We start from the raw sequence: 19,854 nt of genomic DNA on the forward strand, positions 1-19,854 counted from the left end.
CCACCCATTTCAAGTAACAAACTGCATGTGATTAATGGCTTTTGAACTAATTACCATGCTTAATGGCTTTTGAACTAATTAGCATACAGAGCAGGGAATGGGATGTACCAAAGTGATGAATATGGATTTGTATTTTGGGTATTCAATACTCTTAGATACTCACAGATACTCTTATATATACCCTTATATACGTATAGATAAAAGGGCTCTGTAATCACCTGTAAATTGGGATGTGTATTTGGGAGCTGTCCCACAATAAACACACACTTTGTAACTTTAAACTGTTAGAGAGTTTTTGGATATTGGTACTAGATCAATATCCATATTGGGAATGGGATGTACCAAAGTTATGAATACGCATTTGTATTTTGGGTACTCAATACTTGTACAGATAAAAGGACTCTGGATTCACCTGTAAATTAATATTGTATAGATAAAAGGGCTCTGTGATCACCTGTAAACTGAGGTGTGTATTTGGGAGTTATTACAATAAACACACACACTTTCTAACTCTAAACTGCTAGAGAGTTTTTGTCTCTCATAGTTCGATATTGGCACTAGATCAATATCTGTATTTTTTAATAAATCAACTGGGCAATCCCTGGTGCTTCCCAAGCACAGGCAGAGCCTTCCCAGCCAGGCTGTGCTCCCGTGGCATCCCTGGGATCACAGGGATGTGACTCAGAGTGGAACCCTGGACAGCAAACAGGGACCTGGAGCATGAACCTGATAAAGGAAACTCAAGAGATCCTTGGATTGGGAGCAGGGGGATCCAGGCGATTCCTGCTCTCCCTGCCTGAGCTCGCTGTGAGGGAAAGGGGTGGATCCCAGCAGAGCTGGTGGGGTGGATGTGATTAACAGTGAGTGCTAGAAAGGATGAAAATTCTGCTTTTTGGGCTGATTTGCCATTTTAGGGAGCCACAGAATCCTCAAGGTTGGGAAAGACCTCTCGGATCAAGTCCAGCATTGTCCCAGCCCCACGTGTTCTCCAGGCTCCCCAGTGCCATATCCCTACGTTTTTTGAACATTTCCAGGGATAGAGACTCCACCACCTCATTTGCTCCAACCTCCCAGAAAACCAGAGAGCTCCAGTGCCCCCAGAGCCCAAGGAATTGCCTCAAATTTGGGATGGAGGCAAACAGTGATGTCACCAGCTCCAAACCCAAACCATTCCAACATTTTGGGAGTGAAGAGGGGTCCTTTGGCAGTCTTGGAGAGCTCTCAGAGGAGTTTCCATTCCCAGGCACTGCCTTTCCTGACAGGAGACCCTTCCAAACTTTTCCCAAAGATCTGAACTCTCTGTGTGTGCGTCACAAAGGCTCCACAAGGCTCCAACTCTTCCACCCGACTGTGCCGCTCTCCTTTGAAAGTTTTTAATGGATGCACTTAAAAATTCACCCCTTTGTGTCTCCTTCCTCATTAACTGTGCGAGGCTGAGCTTTTGTCTGGGCTCAGTGTGAATTCTTTGTGTGTGATCCCTGTGAGCTGGAGACGGGCTGGCCCCGGATTCCTGATCCAATTATCCCATTGAGCTCCCTTCTGCTCCTCATGGGCCTCTTGTCTCCTTTAGATGAGATTAAAAACAGCCTTAAAGCCTGGCACAGATCTGTTCATGGATTGATATTGCCTCAGTCTGCCCCAGTCCCTGTGCCTGAGGGGCTGGGAGAGCTGGGAATGTTCCCCTGGAGAGGAGAAGGATCCAGGGAGAGCTCAGAGCCCCTGGCAGGGCCTGAAGGGGCTCCAGGAGAGCTGGAGAGGGACTGGGGACAAGGCATGGAGGGACAGGAGCCAGGGAATGGCTCCCAGTGCCAGAGGGCAGGGATGGATGGGAGATTGGGAATTGGGAATTCCTGGCTGGGCTGGAACTGCCAGAGCAGCTGTGGCTGCCCCTGGATCCCTGGCAGTGCCCAAGGCCAGGCTGGACATTGGGGCACCCTGGGACAGTGGGAGGTGTCCCTGCCATGGCAGGGATGGGATGGGATGGGATGGGATGGGATGGGATGGGATGGGATGGGATGGGATGGGATGGGATGGGATGGGATGGGATGGGATGGGATGGCACGGGATGGGATTTAAGGGTATTGGGGTTTCCCACCCAAACCATTCCAGGGTTCCTTGGTCTTTCTCTGCTCCCCTCACACTCCGGGCTTTGATGAGGAGGAAAATAAAGCACAACTACAGCAAAGCGTGGCAACAAAAACCGAGCAGCACGTTGATAAGGATGCTACCAGACACAGAATTCACTCTGGACATGCAGAACCAAGAATTGCCTGACTAATTCATTGATTACAGTAGAATTGATTGCAGCTTCCATGCAATGCCACAATAAATCCCACAGAACAGCAGGAGCCGTAAAAGAACACCTGTTAATTGGGAATTAACCCCCTCACGCCACTGGGGCTGATTCCAAGCTTGCAGGGACCAAGGCAGACAATCTTTTTAATTTCTGAGTTTGGAGGTATCCAAACTCATTTCAAGGTATCCATGACCTCAGAAACATCAGGATTTAAATCCAGCGTTTCCCTGCTCTTTGGAGGGGTTTTGTTCTTTTGGAACTCAGATACCAACAGCGTAAACAATGCTCGTTAATCAGAGGAAAAATGATTTGCCAGGACTGCAAGGATTGCAGTGAATTTTAAATTTTCCAAGCCATATCTCTTAGTCCCTGAGAACTACAGCAGCAAATCGATTTGCTGTGATTTGGGGATCCATGGATTTGGTTCCTCCTGATCAGAGGAGCCCCAGGTATTTGTTTACAGTTCATTTCCACAGCTTTTCTTAAAGGTATAAACAGACTGAAAGCAAACTCAGGGAAGGCTGTGGTGACTCCCAACAGGAATTTGGTGAGGCTGGGGCTGTTGCAGGACAGGGAACCCTTCCCTGGTTTTTGCAGTGTCAAAGGATTGGGACAGATCATTTTTAGGTTCCTTTGCAGCCCTGCACTGATTGAGGGATGCTGCTGGTAATGTCCATGACTCACTGAAAACTTCCAAAAACTTTTCAAGGCCAGGTTGGACATTGGGGCTTGGAGCAGCCTGGGACAGTGGGAGGTGTCCCTGCCAATGCCAGGGGTGGCACTGGGTGGGATTTAAGGTCCCTTCTAATACAACCCAAATCTGAATCAATTCAGAGCTCAGAAAAGATTCTTATTTTTTAATTTCTGAGCCCTTCTCCCAGAGCGCTGAGCTGCTGAGCCTCAGCCATGCCCATTAATCAAAGCTGTTTCTTTATCTCCAATCTGAGGTGCACAAATCAGATCTGATTTGTGTGTCAGTCCCAGGACCTCACAGGGCAGAACAACACCGGGAATTTGGGATAAAACAACTCAGGATGTGAACCTCAGCCCTGAGTTCCAGCTCCTTATCTGCACTTGCCTGTGCCTGGCAGGGGTGCCACTGACAGCAGCACTGCTGGTGTTTATCAGATTGAGCACAAATCTCCTCAGGGAACCCAGAACCCTCTTCTTTCATGGAATTGCAGAATCCTGGAATGGTTTGGGTGGGAAGGGACCTCAAATCCCACCCAGTGCCAGCCCTGCCATGGCAGGGACACCTCCCACTGTCCCAGGGTGCCCCAATGTCCAGCCTGGCCTTGGGCACTGCCAGGGATCCAGGGGCAGCCACAGCTGCTCTGGCAATTCCAGCCCAGCCAGGAATTCCCAATTCCCAATCTCCCATCCATCCCTGCCCTCCTCCAGCTCCAAGCCTTTGGTGGTGGCAGCAGACACCTTCTGTCCTCCTGGCTGCGAGGACAGCTGGGAAAACTCTTCTGAATGAGGTGGCAGAGGAACCCAACCCTCCTCTGCTCCCAGGACACAGAGCAGAGCACACCAACAGCTTTTACTCCTCCCTTCTGTCTCACAGAGATTATTTCAGGCAATGCTGCCCTTAATCTGCACCAATCCCAGCCCAGCACATCTGTGTGCTCCTGGGGAGTGGAAATTCCTGGAAAACCTGGAGACGGTGGTGGGATGATGCAGAGCAAGAGCCTCAACCAGCACAGAGCATGAGCTGATGAATCATGAGAGCATCTCTGGGACAGTTCCTTCCACATTTTTGAAGCAACAAAACCCCCAGTCCTCAAACCAGAATGGTTTTCTTTTGTGGCCAAGCAGAGGAGGGAGCAGGGCTGATGGAGAGCAGCATCCAGAGGGGCTCCCCAGGTGCCTGGGATCAAGAGTGGCACTGGGGCTAAACTGGGAGGGAGGCTGGGGTTTGTCCCCAGAACCCTCCCTGGGTGCAGGGCCAGAGCCTGAGCTCAGGGTCCCTGCAGATCAGTGAGACCTGAGCTGGAGTAGCTGGAGCAGCCAGAGCTGCCCTGGGCCCTGCTTGGACACAGAATTGCCCTGGGGAGGCTCGTGAGCACCACAGAAACCTGGATTCAGCCATTCCAGAGCACTGCCCAGCACTGATCAGTCCCTGTCCCTCCCTAAGGAGTAATGGATCCCTGTCTCTGTCACATTTTTGGAAGAATCCTCTTTGCCCAGGATTCTTCTCCTGGGAAGCTGAGAAGCCTCAGAGAAAAAGGAAAACAATAATTACCCGATTGCTTCTCCTGTGTTTTGCTGCTTTGGAATGTGGTTGGAGATTGTTTATCCATAGGTGGTTGTTTCATTGGTTTCATGTGAATTGTTTTGACTTAATGACCAATCACCATCAGCTGTGTCGGGACTCAAAGCAGTCACGAGTTTTCATTATCATTCTTTGTAACCTTCTGTCTGTACCCTTTCTCTATTCTTTTGTATAGTTTAGTATAGCATTCTTTAATATAATATAAGTATAGTATAGTATTTAACATTATATATATAGTATATTTAGTATTAGTATATATAGTATTTAGTATAGCATTCTTTAATATCAGTACAATAAAATAATTAGTATTATATATAATTTATACAATATATATTTTATATTTCTATTTCTATTTATATATAATATATTTTTATATATTATATGTTATATTATATATTATATATAATATATTATATATTATACATTACATATTATATTATTACTATATATTTATATATTTTAATATTTTATATAATGTATATTTATATAATATATAATATATATTATATATAATTTAGTATTATTTTATTATAATTTAGTATTATATATAGTCTATTTAGTATTAGTATATTTAGTATATAGTGTAAAGTATATTTAGTAATAGTATATATAGTATTTAGTATAGCATTCTTTAATATAAGTACAATAAAATAATTAGTGTAATATATATAATTTATATAATACATATTACATATTATATTATTAATACATAATATATTTAAATATTTTTATATATTTATATATTATATATTTAATATATTATATGTTTATATATATTTAGTATTATATATATTATATATAATTTAATATTATATTATTATAATTTAGTATTTTATATATAGTATATTTAGTACTAGTATATATAATATTTAGTATAGCATTCTTTAATATAATATAATATCATAAAATAATAAATTAGCCTTCTGAGAACACGGAGTCAGATTCATCAATTCCTCTTTCTTCCTGGGGACCCAGCAAATACCACACTGACCCAGGGTCCAAACCCCTCTGCTCCCTGGGGTTCAGGGACAAAGCCCCTGCAGTCTCAGGGAACTCTGGGGTCCTCCCCCAGCACATCCTTCATTGATTAAACTCTGCTCTGACACCCTGCAGACAAACTCAGGGACACGGGGACAATCATCCCAAACAGATCAGCCTAGCCACAGTATCTGTGCCCTGCTCCCCTCGTCAGCTCAGTTGGTGCTTCAAACCCAGCAGGGTGGAAAATTGGAGCTGCTGGAGCCAGGCCAGAGGAGGCCATGGATGCTCCCAGGGCTGGAGCTGCTCTGGAGCCAGGCTGGGAGAGCTGGGAATGTTCCCCTGGAGAGGAGAAGGCTCCAGGGAGAGCTCAGAGCCCCTGGCAGGGCCTGAAGGGGCTCCAGGAGAGCTGGAGAGGGACTGGGGACAAGGGCTGGAGGGACAGGAGCCAGGGAATGGCTCCCAGTGCCAGAGGGCAGGGATGGATGGGAGATTGGGAATTGGGAATTCCTGGCTGGGCTGGGATTGCCAGAGCAGCTGTGGCACCTGAGGTGAGGGAGCTGGAGCATGGCTGGAGCTGAGCAACATGGAATGTTTCATGGAGAGGCAAACAGAACAGCTGCTGAGGCAAAGGCAACACCCAGGGTCCAAGGGAGACAATGGATCCTTGGAAAAATCAGTCTGATGAGCCAAAAAAATTGGAGAAGGTTCCAGGGAGAGCTCAGAGCCCCTGGCAGGGCCTGAAGGGGCTCCAGGAGAGCTGGAGAGGGACTGGGGACAAGGGATGGAGGGACAGGATGTGGGGAATGAGCCCTGACACACGCAGGGGTTTGAACCTTTCCATCCTTCCTTGTGTGCTCAGCTGGGACAATATCCCTATTTTACCTCTCCAAGTTCCCTAATAATCCCAGGCAATGGCAGATCCATGCTGCAGCATCACAGGATTTCTGTTCCCTTTCTTTTATCACCTTCAGGTAACCTGACATCTCTTCCCCTGGCACAGCTCAACAAATGAATCCTTTCCACAGGGCAAAATTCCTGTTTTTTTCTCAGGCCACCAGTGAAAGGTCAGCTCTCCCCAGTTATCCACCAATTTTTATTCTTGGATAATTGAAATTTTCCTTCCTTGTGCTGGAGGTTGCTGTAATAAACCAAGTTTATCCCAGCCTGGACACCTCCCTGACCTCTCCAGCAGGAGGGGGATTAAACATGGAATTGTACTGATGACCTTCAGTGACCAGAAGAAATTCCCCTAATGTGCCCAAAGCACAAAGTGCAGCATTTAAATGCTCATTTTCCCTTCCCCACGTCCAGTAAAAAGGATTTACCTCGAGTCTGACAATTAGGGAAGTGATTTCTCAGATTTGCTCATGATTTAGTCACCATTCATCCACTTCTCCCTCACGCTGTTGCCCCAGCAGATGAACCTTTCCTGGCTCAGTCTCAGCATCAAAAATATTTGTGGCAGAAAGAGAAAATCCCCCCAGAATGTTGTCTGTGGCAGCTCAAGGAGGTGTTCTGGGGCTCTGCAGTTCATCATGGGTCTCCCTGCCCTGGGGCTGTGGGACTTTGCAGGGCTGGATTGGATTTTAATGCAGGGGGATCTCACCCATGGGGACAAATTCAAATTCCTGATGGGAGGGAGTGGAGGGGGCAGAGCCAGGCTCCTCCCAGTGCTGCCCACTGCCAGGACAGAGGCACAAATTAAATGATACAAAATTGAGGGTGAACATAATAAAACACATTTATCCTGTGAGGGTGGGGAGAAATGAGCACAGAATGACCAGAGAAACTCTGGCTACTCCTGGATCCCTGGAATGTCCAAGGCCAGGTTGGACACTGAGGCTGGGAGCAGCCTGTTCTCTGAATGGTCAATGAACACAATGAAACCTTGGATTTTTACTGTAATTGTAATTTACCCTTGGAGTGTAAAGTTTGCTTTGTGTGCAGACACAGAATTCCAGAGGGGTTTGGGTGGGAAGGGACATTAAAGGTCCCCTCATCCCACCCCTGGGTGGGCAGGGACACCTCCCACTGTCCCAGGCTGCTCCAAGCCCCAGTGTCCAGCCTGGCCTTGGGCACTGCCAGGGATCCAGGGCACCTGTGCCTGGGTTTTTCCATTTACAAGCAAAAGATGGAGCAGGAGTGGAGGAAAGAGACACCAGGAGCTCGTGGAGTGTTCCTCCTCCCCAGGCAGAGCTGCCAGCAGCACTGGGAGCTTTTTGCTTTGAAAATAAACAAACTCCTTTCCCACTGCCCTCAGGTCACTGATTCCATTAGAATTCTTCTCCTCCTCAATCCAGAGCAGGGAATAATTGCCTTGGAGTGAGTGGATGGACTGCAAAGCGCAGAGGGTTGGTAATTTGGAGGTCATTATCTGGCTGCTGAACTCAGGAGCCAGCCAGAGCCGGCTGGAGAGCAAATTCGGGAGGCAAACGCTTTTTAAAGTGAGCTCTTCAGTGGTGAACTTCCAAACATAAATTTAAGGCACTGATTACAAGAATGCAAAACTTTCAGCTGCTGCACAGAGAGGTCACAATCGGCTTTCATTGAAATCCAGAATGGTTTGGGTTAAAGGGACCTCAAATCCCACCCAGTGCCATCCCTGCCATGGCAGGGACACCTCCCACTGTCCCAGGGTGTCCCAGTGTCCAACCTGGCCTTGGACACTGCCAGGGATCCAGGGGCAGCCACAGCTGCTCTGGCAATTCCAGCCCAGCCAGGAATTCCCAATTCCCAATATTCCTCTTAACCCAGTTCAAAGCCATTCTCTCATCCATGACCTCTCAAAGCCCCCCAAAGCCTCTCAAAGCCCCCAAATTCCCCTCAATCCCTTCCCAATCCTCTCTCCCTGGGTGCCTGGATCCCAAACCCTGGAACACAGCACAGTTATTTTAGCCAGACTGCATAAACCCATCCATCCCATCCTGTGATGAGGAAAACAATTATTATTACTTGAAAATAAGCTGTAATCTACTCACTTATAATTTCTAGTTTGGCTGTCAAGGAGCCAATTTAAATTTAAACAAAGTTTGCAGCTCCCTAATTGAATTTGCTCAAAGGATTTCTCTTATCAGAAACACGAGGACCGGTGTGATTCTGGTTTGGCTTTTGTGGGGCTTTAACAACCTCCTGAACGATAAATCCAGGCCTGGGAGCTGCACAGCAGCACCCTCAGTGCATCCCCAGTGTGCAGCCCACACCTTCTGCCCCTCCTTCCAGCACCTCTCACCTCATTTCCACCCAGATTTATAATCCAACAATCATCAAATGTTCCCTCTCATCCTGTCCTTATCCCCCCAGCTGTGCCCTCCTGGCAGGAGCTGTGCAGAGCCACAAGGGCCCCCTGAGCCTCCTTTGCTCCAGGCTGAGCCCCTTCCCAGCTCCCTGTGTTGGAAAATACACCAAGTTCAAGTTCCATTTTTTTTTTTTTGAAATTTTATTTTCTCGAGTCAAGCTTGGCTTGCCTTTGCCTTGGGGAAAGGAATTTTAAAGGGTTTTTATTTTAAGGGATGTTACAGCACTCAACGGAGATGAGCTGAACATCTCAGCAGACTGGGAACAGATACCGAGAAAATAACAACCAAGAGATGCCCAAAAAATAACAACCATCAACAAAACATCAACAACCATCAGCAAACACCAACCAACAACCCCAGACACTGCCCCTGGCACAGCTGGAGACACCGGCAGGCTTGGTTTGAAAAGCCAGGTGTGTGCTGAGGAGGGCAGGAACCTCTCTTGAGATGGAAAATGCAAACCTCTTCCCTCTGAATTATTGTAATTTTGAAATTAAGGGGCTCTCAGGCAAAGATATGGGAGTAGGAATAACAGCTCTTTATTAGGAAAATTTAAAATACAAAGGCAGTAGTATTTTAATACTATTAAAATATATACAAATACAAAAATATATTTATTATTTTATATATATATAATATATATACACATAAATATAACATATATATATACACATATATATATAAAATCTATCCATCTCTCTATCTATAAAACGCCCTGCCAGAGTCAGAGCAGTCCCTGTCCCCTGTGTGTCAGGGGGTGGCACAGCCCCATCCCATGGGGGCTCAGCCCTCCTGCAGTGCCAGCTGTGCTGCTGCTGGAGCAGGGATCCTGCACAAGGGGGGAGTTTTCCTCTGCAGCTCCAGGGCTGCTGCAGATGGGCCTGGGCTCCCTCTGGCAATGCAGGGCAGCAGAAAGCTGCTCCTCTGGCAATGCAGTGGGCAAAGGCTGCTGTGCTGCTCCAGGCTCAGATTGGATCCAGGTAGGAATGCTTGGCTCCTCCCCTGGGCGCAGCATCTCCCCATGGGATGCTGGAATTGGATCAGCCCTGCAGGGACACTCAGTGGCCATGGACAGCAGAGATCTCCAGGAGGGAGGATTGGCTGTGGGAGAGATAAAGAAAAAACTGCCCCATGAACAGCAGAGAACTGCCCCAGCTCTGACAGATGGGAATAGAATTCCCACCCCCAGCCACATCTGGCAGCGTGAGACACCAGAAAAGGCTGACACGGAAATCCAGGAGTGAGGACCTAATTAACATCGGAAGCAAAGAGATCTGTACCCAATAGGAAACCAAATGCTAAGAACCCCCCAGCTTGGGACAAAGGAACATTAAGCCAATGGATTCCTATGGGTTTGGAAAAGTTTAGGAAAAATCCAGTAAAACTCCAGTGTCATGGAATGGTTTTCTCTGCACACCCGGGCTATGTGTGGATGAAATTATTTCTGTTACACATCCTGGCCAGAATAAAGCAATGCCTTGATTCTCTAACATGAAAAATGCTGGAGAGTGATTTTTTCCCACTGTTTTGGTGACACTTGTGCTGCTTCTCACCCAGACTTTGATACCAAGGAGGACCCTGAGGGTGAGCCCTCAGTTCTCTCAGGATGTATTTTCCACAGGAATGGTGTGGGGTTTGTTCTCAGCTCCTGATTAAAATCAAATGACAGCCTGGATTCTTTCTCCCAACTTTTCTGTAGGCCTTGATCTTCAGCCGCTTAGCAGAGCTCAGCACTAATTATTAATTAATGAATTCCAGCTCCCTGTGCCCCTTTATTCGGCTGCTCAGCAGAGCCAGAGCTTCAAAGTCCACTCAAGAATGGAGAAGCGCTGGGTTATTGATACAGCTGTAAAAACCCTGCCATTAATTATGGTTGAAAGGCAAGAATGTCCACCTGAATGATTCCTCAGGCATAGCCAGGAGCAGTCCAGACCATGGCAACAGAACCTTTCATTAAGGGAGGAGATTGATGATTAATTAAGCTTCTTTTAATAAGACAGAATTCCCACTTTCTGGTGAGCTTGCAGATCCACCAGTCAGAGGAAGCGTGACATTCCCAGATTTTGGGATGCTCCGGCCCCAAACTCCCCCCAGGAGCAGCTGGAAAGGCAGGGAGTGGTGCCATCAGCCCCCAAGACCTGTCCCCTACTCCAGCAGGGATGGGAGGACTGAGGGGGTGGGAAACTCCTCCCTTGCAATTCCCTTTCCATCCCATCTCACACAGGTTGAACTCCCAGGAAAACACCAGGACCTCGTGGGGTGGCTGGGGTGGGATGTCCCTGCTCCCCAGGGAGCTGCCAGCCAGACTGGGAGCTGTTTGCTTTGAACATTAAACAAACAAACGCCTTTCCCTCTGCCCTTCAGGTCACAGATTCCATTAGAATTCGTCTCTTCCTGAAAGCAGATTCCACCATGGAATCCCAGAGGGAGCTGAGGCAGGAGGAGCTGAGTCTCCTCCTGATGTCCATATGTCCATCTCAGCCACCATCACCCAGTTCCTGGGTCGCTCCAAGGACACCTCCCCCTGGAGAAGGATGCCCCAAGCCCTGTCCTGCTCCACATCTCCTCCACCTTTCCCAGGATCCAGGTCTGGCCCTTCCCACATCCCCAGGATCCCCCAGCAGGGCTCATCCTGACCCAGCCCCTGCTGCAAAGTTCACTCTGCCTTGCCCCAGGCAGAAACCTGCCGATGGCCTCAAACATCCCGAATGCCACGTTTTTTCCCTTCATTTCAGCACAACATTCCTGACATTTCAAATCCCTGCCAGACAGGACTTGTTTTAAATGAGAGGTCACTCAGGGCTGCTCCTGAATCACTGCAGACTTCCCACCTGTTATCCCTGCAAACCCCATGAATGCTGCACAATAAAGGAGCTGCACCCCTGAGAAACCTGGGGCCACTGATCAAATTCCCATCCACCCCCATTCCATGGAAACCCTGAGATACAAACACAGCCTGCAGGTTAATTGTGTTTTGGGAGCAGGTCTGTGTGCTCTGCTCACAAAATGTGGGACTGATTATGATCAAAACCTCGAGTTTTGCTGGTTTGCTCTAGTTCAGGTTCTAAATGCAGCTGGTTTATTAAATGCTTGTTAAATTCACTCCTGCAGCAAGCACCTGACACCTGTTTAGTGTGTTCCAAACGTTGTATTTTGTAATAAGATTGTGGATTTTATTGCGGTTCTGGAGAAGGGTAAATCTGCCAGCAGGAAGCAGCAGGTTCACAGTTATGGGAAGGGTAGAACTGGTTGGATATCGCTGGAACAGAGCAGAGCAGCTTCCCCTGGAGTACCCACAGGGTGATTCCAACATCCCATTTTCCAGCTGCTCCCTCAGCTCGATGCCACTGGCCAGGGACACCTGTTGGCTGCACGAGCTGGTTCTGAGGAGTTGGATCAGCCAAAGAGACACCAATTTATTGAATCCAAACAAGGTCAGATTTGGGAAATCTTATTTTCCTTTGCAGCCGCAGCTCAGTATTAACGGGATTTGTGTTGGTGTCAGTGACAGGAAGCAAACTGAGCAGGGGGGAAAAGAATCACAGAATTCCAGACTGGTTTGGATGGGAAAGGACCTTAAATCCCATCCATTCCAGCCCATTCCATGGGCAGGGACACCTCCCACTGTCCCAGGCTGCTCCAAGCCCCAGTGTCCTTGGGCACTGCCAGGGATCCAGGGCAGCCACAGCTGCTCTGGGAAACCCAAGGAGAGATGAGAGACCAAACCCTTTGTATCCGTGTCCTTGCAGAGACCCACAGGGCTTTTGATTCATTCCTAGATTAATTTCCTGATTCACTCCAACTCCGATGTACGCAGATTAATTCATTACAGGTTTTGTGTTAATCTTCAAAACCACTGACGAAGCAAAGACTTTGAGGCCAATCCTTAATGTATCATCCCCAAACCTTCCATTGAACTTCCAGGTTCCCTTTGAAGGTGAAAAGTATTTTTAAAAGTTTCCTAAGGCGACAGGAAACTTTCAGGTTTAGATCCTTTAAAATGAGCCCTCTTTTTCTGCTGAACCCACGGCGAGATCTGAAACCATCAAGCAACAAGTCCAGCTGTTAAATCCTGGGGCTTTTGTTGGATATTTCCCTGGCACAAAGTAGGAAATTATGGAGCCTCATTGTCCAGGAGATCAATGTGTTCTGCCTGGAAAACCTTTGGAGATTTGAATAGCAGATTCCGCCTCGTAGTTTCTTGCTCCTTTCCAGACACCCAGCGCTGGCAGCTCCTTTGAGGTTCTTTATCTTGTTTCATCCTTTCTTCTTTAAGGAGCAACTTTTTGTTATTCCTTGTGCTGGGATGAGCCTTCCTGGCAGAAATCTGCAGGCACAGAGAATCAGAGTGTGCAGAGCTGAGAGCAGGGGCCTGGCAGAGACCTCTGTGGGCTTCCCACAGCGCTGAGCCCACAGCTCTGCTTTCCAGGTCTCCCTGGATTGTTGGGAAGTGCAGCTTGGAATGACACCAGGGCTCTCCCAAGCCTGTGGAGGGGTCAGGCCTCTCTGTGGGAAGCACCTGGAGCTGCAAATTCCATCTGTGGAGCTGCTGGAAATGCTTATGAGGGAAGTAAAACCCAGCTCTGTCCCCAAGGGAAGTGAAGTTTTCTCCAGCAGGAGGTGTCCACAGAATCCACCACGCTCCTGCTTTGTGGTGGGAAGATGTGGATCCTGGTCCCTGCATCCTGCAGGAGCAGCAGCACCCAGAGGACACGGATGGCTCCTTCCCAAGGTGGGTTTTCCCCTGGGAGCAGCTCAGGGACACCACTGATCCATGAGGAACAAGCCAGGCTGCCAGGCCAAGCTCCACAGGGAAAAGGGGGATCCAGCCCTTCCCAATTCCAGGATCTTCTCCAGGCACAGAACCCAGGGCACAGCCACTGGCTGGGTGTTGGGATCTCTGCTGCTCACAGTGACCCCCAGATGTGTCACAAAGTCTCTTTTCCCAGCCTGATGCTCGAAGAAGGAGTCAGAGCTCTTCAGTTCTCTTCTCAAGGTTGTTTATTGTTTCTTATCTATAAAATTCTTTCTCCTGTCCAGCTGAGATCCTCTCAGCAGGACAGACAGAGGCACTCTGCCTGCTCCCAGGGTGGTGTTATTTTTTATACTGAAAACTATGTGTACAATATTTACAATTACTGCCCCGTACCTATCATGTGACAGTGGTCACAAGGGTTCTTGAATGAGGCAAGAGACAAGAATGCTGACTCCACGTTCAGAAGGCTTGATTTATTATTTCATGATATATATATATATATTATAACTATACTAAAAAGAAATAGAAGGAAAGGTTTCCAGAAGGCTAAACTAAGAATAAAAAAGAAAAGAATGATAACAAAGGCAGCTGGCTCTGACCGAGAGCGAGAGCCAGCTCTGCCGTGAGTGGTCCCCAGATCCAAACATCCACAGGAGACCAACCACGGATCCACCTGTTGCATTCCACAGCAGCAGATAACCATTGTTTACATTCTGTTTCTGAGGCCTCTCAGCTTCTCAGAAGGAAAAATCCTGAAGAAAAGATTTTTCATAAAAATATGTCTGCGACACCTACTCTAAACCAATCCAAAAGTGCCACCATCACAGCAGAAGATGGAGGCAAAGAAGAAGAAGGAGAAAGGCTGGACATGCCCAGATTCGTCCATCTTGCCTCCTGAACCCCCATTCTAAAAACCCCAAAAATCTATTTTTTCACCCCATGATAAATTCACTATTATTCTACTTAAACTGTCGTGCCTTGCAGATCTTCATCTAAGGTTGGTAATTTTCTCCACGGGTGATAATCAAACCCACAGGGGCATCTTGGGCTCTGTTCCAGGGTCTCTGAGCCTCCTGGCAGGGGTTCTGGCAATCCAGAACAGCCAGAGGGGTGTCCTGAATTCCAACAGCTGGGTGGGACAAGATGGGAATTCGCAGGCCTGGGATCTTCTCAGGCAGTTTAGGGAGGCTCTCCAGGGACACCAGGCAGCAGCACTGACCCCAAAGCCACCACAGCACTCTCCAAGATGCCCATTGCTCCCCTCCAGCCCAGAGGGATCAACCCAGCTCCCAGGGGCTTCCCTGGGCATCTTCCACTTCCATGGTCCCATCCAAATCCAGGCTCTCACTGTTCTTCACTCAGGGATAACACAGAGAGCTCCCTTGGGACACCTGGCTCTCTCCTGGCACCAGTGCCAACCACCTGAGCTGATCCAAGGTCCTGCCCAGCAGAATGAACACAGCAAATGGAGGTTTCATCCCTGCTTTTCCCCGGGAACACTGCACACCCCTTATTATTTGGGAAAAAGGAGAGACTTTCCTGGCTTATGACAATTCAGGGACCTACTTGGATCCTAAAAGTTCCATCCTCCAATCCCTCTCCAGTTCTCCCAGTTTCTCTGTGGGACTGGTTTTCCACATGCCATGGGAGCAGGGATCCAGCAAAGGCTGTCAGGAATTCCAGGAGCACAAACCCCACCCGGGCTGGGAACCTGCTGTGCCACTAATGGGAGCATTAAGGGAACAGAACTTCTTTTCCCATAAAATATTTAGGCTGGAACACATCCATATTTATCACTCTAATCAAACAGAATGAGAGAGTTCATCTTGCTTCAGCTTTGGGAAAGCAAAACAAGCCTGGCCTGACAACTCCTTTTTTTTTTTTTTTTTTTTTCAGCAAGAAAATAAAAAGTTTGGGGAAGAAGAAATGTTCAGAGCACACAGTTTGGGAATCACTACCCAATCCAGATTTGGAATGGCAGCAGGAATCATAGGCAGCAAATCCAGGCAAAACCTGCCATGGCCCTGGGCTGCCCCTCCAGCCAGAAAGGGGGGACCAGATCATGCCAAGAGCTCCTGACAAACCCCCAGGGACCTTCCATGAAGGATAATGAGAATTCCCACCCCTGGAAGGGTCCTAGGCCAGGTTGGAAAGTGTTGGGAAGGATGGAAGTTTGACAAGAAAGTCTCACAGATATGGGTGCTTGGCAGAAAGATTTTTGAATGTAGAGTCTGAAGAAGGAATAGAAATGGAAGCAAGTTTTGATCTAGAAGAAAAGAATTGCTGAGCCAGCCTTACTGGATAACCAAGGAGGCAAAGGGTGTGTTGGTTAGAAGGGGTTTTTATGGCTCAGAGCAAAGGATAAACCCACCCCAAACAAGAAGATGTTTGTACCAAGCAGAAAGAGAGCACAGGCAAACAAGTCAGCAAATGTGGCAAGTAGAAAAAAGGTCTCAGAATTTTCCACTGCAGGAAAACTGAAAAACAACTTCTAGCTTAAACTGTGATGCACTGACTTTTAGTGACTGGAGAGCAGTAACATGAATATGGTAATTACAGCAGCTATGATGGGCTGTAGGTAAAAGTTAAGGTGCGGATTGGTTCTGCTCTATGAAGATGCTCAGCACAGAAAAGTCTATAATGCATTGTGACCTAAACTAAGGGTGTGCAGGCCTGCCTGCAGCTGGAGCTGGCAGCTGTGGGCACAGCTCTGTCACCCACGGCCCTGGGCTGCTGGGACACCTTGGATACAATAAACTGCATTTGGGAGAGCCCCTGGAGTCCCACATCCCTCATTCAGGCTCTTACAGGAAAGGGCTGGCAGCAGCCTGGGGCAGTGGAAGGTGTCCATGGGAATGGGTGGGATTTGAGGTCCCTCCAACCCAAACCATTCCAGGATTCTGTGATCCAATGGATGAATTTTACCTGGAGCTGTGGCATCAAGGGTGCTGCTGTGGCCACTGACGTGCCTGAGGGACAAACAGAACTTATTCCCACTGGAATCAGGTCCTGCAATTTTATTCCCCGTGAATAAACAAAATCACTTCTTCTTAAAAAACCCAAAGAAAACCCCGGACTTTTCAAATTGTGTGGAAGGCTGGACAGTGGATCCCTGTTCCCAGGACATCAATCAAAGCCAGGCTCAGTTTTATTTTGTTACCAGTCATGCTCAGCTTTCCAAATCATTCCAAGAGCTTCTCCTGGAACTGTTTGATCTCAAGCTTCTTGTTCAGCTTCTCAGCACTATTTTACAGAGTCTGTAAAGCCTGAGAAGCTCCAGGTCCTGAAGAGGGAAGGAATTACAGCGCTAATATTCCTATTTATTGCTTTTTTTTTTCCCTACTCAAGCCAAGTGGAATGACATGCACAGAGATCTGGGCTGATGAGAGGCACATAAATGCCAGTATTTAGTATCTGGATTAGTCACAGAAGAAAGCAAATCATGAGCTTGTCTCTCCGAGCTGCCAAGCTGCTGACAAAGTCTTTCAGAAATAATGAAGCTGAGTTTATGAATGAAGTTTGTGTCAAGGTAAGCCAAGATTCCCTTCAGCATCACAAACAGGGCTTTGATGAAACTTTCATAAACAGTTTAATTTTTCTCTTTTATCTCCTCCTGCACTCCCCTCTCTGTTCTTCAGAGCAGCCTCCACCAGGAGCAGCAGCTTGAGGAGATGGGAGACCCTCCTGAAGGTTTCAGGCTGAGGTTTCTCAGTGCTTTGGTGCAGGGGAGAGCTCAGCTCAGGGGTTTGATGTGGGCAGAGAGACAAACTTGGCCTGGCACAGGGACAAGCAGCACTTTCCTTTGGGATAGAACCAAGCTGGCAGAAGCTCTGGGTGTGTGCAGGCTCCTGCCACCCCTCTGCTCCCTGGGGTCAAACCTCAAGGGAGGAGGAGCAAACCCTGCTCTGGAATGGGAATTACAGCCCTGAATTCCAGAGAGAGGACGCTGAGTTCCAGCCCTTCCCCGTTAATGTTTGTTCCTCAGAGCCTGCCTGGCCCCAGAAAACCATGGCTCACAGGAGCTCCCAGCACAGCCTGTCCCTGCTGTCACCAGCTGGGGACTCCAGAAACCCCAGCAGCTGGGAAAAATTCCTCTTTCCTCCACAGAGCCATCTCGGGGTGGATCCCTCTGATCTTCAGCACCACCAATTCCAGCAGCCACAGCTTCTCTGGGCCCCTGTGGGGTGCCTCCCCACTCTCCCAGCCAGGAATTCCCAATTCCCAATCTCCCATCCATCCCTGCCCTTGGCCAGTGAGAGCCATTCCCTGGGTCCTGTCCCTCCAGCCCTTGGAAATCCTCTCTTTCCATCTCTGTCCATCTTTCCTGTAGGCTCAGAGCTGAGAATGTTCCCCTGGAGAGGAGAAGGCTCCAGGGAGAGCTCAGAGCCCCTGGCAGGGCCTGAAGGGGCTCCAGGAGAGCTGGACAGGGACTGGGGACAAGGGATGGAGGGACAGGACAAAGGGAATGGCTCCCAGTGCCAGAGGGCAGGGATGGATGGGAGATTGGGAATTGGGAATTCCTGGCTGGGCTGGAATTGCCAGAGCAGCTGTGGCTGCCCCTGGATCCCTGGCAGTGCCCAAGGCCAGGCTGGACACTGGGGCACCCTGGGACAGTGGGAGGTGTCCCTGCCATGGCTGGGGTGGCACTGGAAGGTTTTTAATGTCCCTTCCCACCCAAACCAATCTGGGATTCCATTAAATCAAGACTCCAACAGCTCCTGGAGGAGCAGCAGGTGGGGGGCACAGAAAGGGCCCTGCTTTGCAGATTACCTCTATTCAATGCTCATCTCTGCTAAATCCTGGTATGGACTGCAGGAACAACGGGGGTAGGATGGTCAGGACAGACGGAGACCAGAGATCTCTGGGAGCCAGGTCATGGAATTTGGGGTTTATTGCAAAGGGCCTGGGTGCAGGGCCCTGCTGGGAGCTGCCAGCCACAGCTGGAGCAGCCTGAGAGAAGAGAGGGGGAGAGAGGATGAGAGAGTGAGAGAGGAAAAGGGTAAAAGGGTAAGAGAGCGAGGTTCCTGTTACAATGCAATAAATCTTCTGTGCTGAATATTCTGATTCTCACTAACCAATCCAGTACAAGATACAAATCCTACAGCATTTCCATACAGCCTGTAAGAATCATTCCATCACCACACTGTGTTACGTTTTAAACCCTAAAAACTCCTCTTTGGGCCCCTTCTGCCAAGCTGTAGGGTCTGCTCTGCCCCTTGGGCCTGTCTGCAAGCAGAGAGTGTTGTTCCATCAAAAGGGGATTGCCTTCAGCTGGCCACACCATTGTTTTCCAGTTGTTCAGTAACTGAGGGATCTCAAAGCTTGCTTTCATTTCAATCTCACTTATAGTTTCCATATTCTCAAAATCTTTTGCCAGACAATCATATTGATAAGGCTTTCCTGTTCCATCTTCCCCAACAGTGGACTGCAGAAAAAGCACAGAACTGCTTCCTCAGCCATCCCCTCCTCCTTTCCAGGAGTGTTTGAAAGGTTCCCCAGCCCCGGGAGGAGCAGCAGGGTCAACTCTGCAGGGACTGAGCCTTGCAGGGAGCGGCTGCAGAGCCCGGCATGGAAAATATGAAAATACAAAAATCTGCAGAGCCTGCAAAGCTCCCCCTCCCATCACAGCTGCCACTTCCTTGCCCAGCTGAGGAGAAGAAGGAAACTGCACTTCAAGAGGAAGATTCCTTTGAAAGGAGGCAGAACTCGGGCACAGAGAGATGAAGACGACGGCTCCCGAAAGGGGCACAGCCCGACAGGAGCAGCAGCTCTGGGAACAATGGGAATTTCACAGAAACGAGATCAGAACAGCAGCCAGGCTGCTGGAAACTTCAGCACAGCCAGAAGGGTGAAAAGTGCCAGAGTTTGCAGGATTTTTTTTTTTTTTTTTTTGCCTGTTGTTTTACTGAGAAGGGGGAGGGGTGAGAGCCAGTGGAAGTAATCAAGAATATTCCAGTCAAACAGGGAAACGACAGAAATACAAAACAACTCTGTCATCCCTCTTTTTCCCCAGTCAGGCTGAACCTTCTGCTGAGCTGATTCTCAATGGGAATTTCATAACCCAGATGTGCTTGGAGGAACAGAGGGTGACAGGTCATGGAGGATCAAACTTAGATTTTAAGAGGATGGGACCCTGAGGGACACATTGGAATACAGTGACTTTATTTAGGTGAGGTGTCTCTGCTCTGGAGCCAGGCTCAGAGCTGGGAGAGTTTCCCTGGAGAGGAGAAGGCTCCAGGGAGAGCTCAGA

Source organism: Camarhynchus parvulus, chromosome 5, assembly GCF_901933205.1.
Source record: "Camarhynchus parvulus chromosome 5, STF_HiC, whole genome shotgun sequence".
In the NCBI taxonomy this organism is placed as follows: Eukaryota; Metazoa; Chordata; class Aves; order Passeriformes; family Thraupidae; genus Camarhynchus; species Camarhynchus parvulus.